This window comes from Malus domestica, chromosome 16, assembly GCF_042453785.1.
Source record: "Malus domestica chromosome 16, GDT2T_hap1".
NCBI lineage: Eukaryota > Viridiplantae > Streptophyta > Magnoliopsida > Rosales > Rosaceae > Malus > Malus domestica.
The window spans coordinates 37,462,424-37,466,043 of NC_091676.1; positions in this window are offsets into that span (position 1 = coordinate 37,462,424).

Below are 3,620 nucleotides of genomic sequence, written 5' to 3' on the forward strand. Positions count from 1 at the left end.
ACAAAGTTCTTGGGACAAAGGTGGAGAAGGCTACGTGGAAATCCACCAAGGAAACAATAACGGTTAACACAGCTCCCGTCAAAGTCTCTACACGAGGCAAGGCGATTCAAACTGAAGCTTTTCGTGATCAAGAGATGTGTAGACGCATTTTGAAGGAGCTTGAAGAGAAGACTTATCCATTCCCCGACTCTGATGTGGCTGCCATGTTAGAAGACTTGTTGGAAAAGAAGGTGATCAGTTTGCCTGAGTGTAGACGGCCGGAAGAGATGAATCGTACTGATAGTCCAAGGTACTGTAAATTCCACTGTTTCATTAGTCATCCAACGGAAAAGTACTTCGTACTGAAAGATCTCATCCTGAAGCTAGCACAACAAGGGAAAATCGAGCTTGACCTCGAAGACGCAGTTGCGGCACACACTACTACTATCATGTTTGGATCACTCGATCCTGTGCATCTCCGAAGCATGCATGACCATTCCCATCAATGTTCAAGTCACACGGCACCTTCTACACAACCATCACCGGGGGCAAGTAACCAAGATGCATCTACTGGTGATAAGAAAGGGTGGACATCGGCGACCTACAAAAAAACGAGGAAGCCAAAACCACTAGCCATAAGGCCAAAAAAGGAGCCTAAACCCGCCCCTCGAACTTCAGTCTTCGACAGGCTGAATCATTCAAAACCTAGAATTTCGGTGCTTGATCGCATCAGTGGTTGAGACCGAACTTCTGTCTTCAAAAGGCTTAGGACGCCAACACCGCAAAGATTTGTCTTTGAAAGGTTATCAAAACCCAAGAAACAAAACGACACAGCTACATCTCCTCCACAACTATCGACTTCGGACAGACTTGAAGAAACTAAGAAGCCTTCTAGAAACAGGAAGACAACGCCAAAGGAAGAAAAGCTCGACAGTCTAGCAGGAAAAGACGATGTTCAAAGCTTGATTCCTTCAAGGATGAAGCGCCAAGCAACTTTGGAGGTCGACACAAAAGGACCACTGAAGGTAAGGAGGCGCACCATCATCTACACCGGCCAATCTTCACGCCAACAAACCCAAGAAGACCGCACTGAAGAGGAGGCCCAAGAAGACAAAGAAGATAAAATCCCAGAAGAAGACGTCACTTCCTGCTCTGTCAACTCAAAATCTTCACCTCAATCGCTGGGGGCATGCTCCAAAACCATGGCAGTCAAGCCGAATGAAGTTGAAGGATGGACTCGTGTCACTCTGAAGAAACTGCACAAGAAGCATATGTCTTCTCCACAAGTGCACCAATCAAAAAGGGGGCAAAGCAGCTTTCGCCAACCTCCAAAGCGATGTGAAAGTGTTGAAGATGAGGAAATTTCGACACAAAGATCGACCATGAGCGATCTCTTCTTCATCAGAAAATTATTCAGCTACTCGGTCAAGGCTCCTTGCTATAAAGATTGCGAGGAACGCCTCTCCAAACAGCAACCATCTATTCCACAAGTTCACCAATGGGAAAGGGGGCAAAGTAGCTCCTATCAACCTCTAGAACAATATGAACGTGTTGGAGATAATGAAACTTTGACACGAAGATCATCCATCCCCATCACGATGTGTGACATCTTCCCAGAAGACTTCTTCAACTACTCAGTCAAGGCTCCTTGCTATGAAGATTGCGAGGAACGACTCTCTTGGATTGCTTGACGAACAAACAACGCTCCTTGCCTGAACGAGTTGAAACTGCAAACGGCACCAAAAGCTCTTGGCCCGCAAGAGCATAAACTGCGTACGGCATAAAAAAAAATGTATTTGAACTACGTTTTGACTTGATCTCTTTGGAAGGGTACGTAGGCAGCTTGAATATTCAATTTCAAGTTCAGTCACATCAAATAAAAAAAATAATAATAAAAATGTTTTATTAAAAAAAAATACATATGTTTTATGTATTTAAAAAAAAAAGAAAAAAAAAGGGGAATACATACGTTATTCCTTGTTTACAAAAATAAAAAATAAAAAATAAAAAAATAAAAAAATAAAAAAAGGATTTCTTTCACATACATATACATACACACACATATATATATATATATGTATGTATGTATGTCCATCAGCAGCAAGCCTCTCAAAAGGAGGCCATCCAGGCCCAAGCTCCAGCTTGACGTCCCTCTCCCTCCAAGCCCAATCCGTCATCCCTAGCAGCTCGCTTCCTCTTCAGCCCACAAACTCCCAAAAGCCCAGGCCCAGTTCTTGGACCTACATCCTTCATTTCCTGCAACGTCCAGGCCTAACGACTCATTCGACTTCACAGCTTTCCTTTCCCTTCGAGACCCCATTGTCTCTCTCGTACATAAAGAATGGCGAGTCGACTTGGTTACCTGCAAGGGCCCACACTTGACCAACGATGAAAACGAGGATTTCAGCTTCTTAGAGGAGCCCACTGACCACGACGACAATATGCCGCGCTGTCCATATTTGGATCACTACGACAAGGACAATCTCTATTTCCACTTCGATGAGGCTGGTGATCATAAGAACTCGAACAAAAAAAAACCGGAGCTGGACAGGAAGAACGACATCGTTTTGAATGCGGCAAACTTCGGCGATGCGGTGGAGAAGAACAGATTCATCATGGTCGAGTTCTCAGCACCCGAGTTGACCCAGCGCCTGTCTCTGCACCCGTGGTTGCTCCCCGCCATCTCCTATAGACATAAAGCACATAGTTGCAACCACCACAAATGATGTTGAAGTTCTGGATATGGAAGCGTAACTGCCTCTCCTTCCACCCGCGCCTACATCACCGCCCACATTTCATTCCTATGCCAAATTTTGAGCGAAGTTGTTTCCACAAGATTAGGATCCCATTGGCATGGGAGAGAGCCATTGTCGCAACGAGCGGGGAGCAACCATCATCCCAGCAAGTAGTGGATAGCCGTCATCCCAGCCAACAGTGGTCGTCAAAGAAGCAGCAAGCACTCAATGGCTTAAAGCCCAAAACCGTGAGTTACTTCTCAAACAGAATGAGCCCATCTTCAACCACTCCCTCGTCATCAACATCCTTGCCCAAGAAGATCCATCTCCACTGCCGGTCCTACACGCCGTCTGCAGCGAAACGCTGGGCAGTTACCTGGCTCGACTACTCGTTGAAATCGGAGTCCATGCCGTCTTTTTCGTTCCTGGCGACTTCAACTTAACGCTTCTCGACCACCTGATCGTCGAGCTCAGCCTCAACCTTGATCGAAAAATTCACCGAAGTTTGTCGAAAAATTGAGCAAGTTGAAGAGTGAGTTGGAAGCAAGGAAGACAGAGACTTTTTGCAGATTGAAGCTTTATAAAAACAAAGCTTTCTGCAAAATTATCAAAATTCTTCACCATCTTCTCTGATCTGAAAAGCAGAGAGAAATGGTAGTAAAAGTTACTTCGACCTGCTTGCATTGGGTGGGGCCGATCATTCCTCGCTCGACGTTGCCACCTCAAATTCCCAGCTCTCCCGCATCTTCTCCTTGCTTTTGAAGTAGACCAAGCCACCATCTCCTTCATCGCTGAGATGTCATTGAATTCAACCCACATCGCGATACTGTGGTCCATGGATGGGATGACTGCAATGGTTGCTGCGAAACTGGCCAGAGGAAGGAATTTTCCAATGGGGTCGCAGCA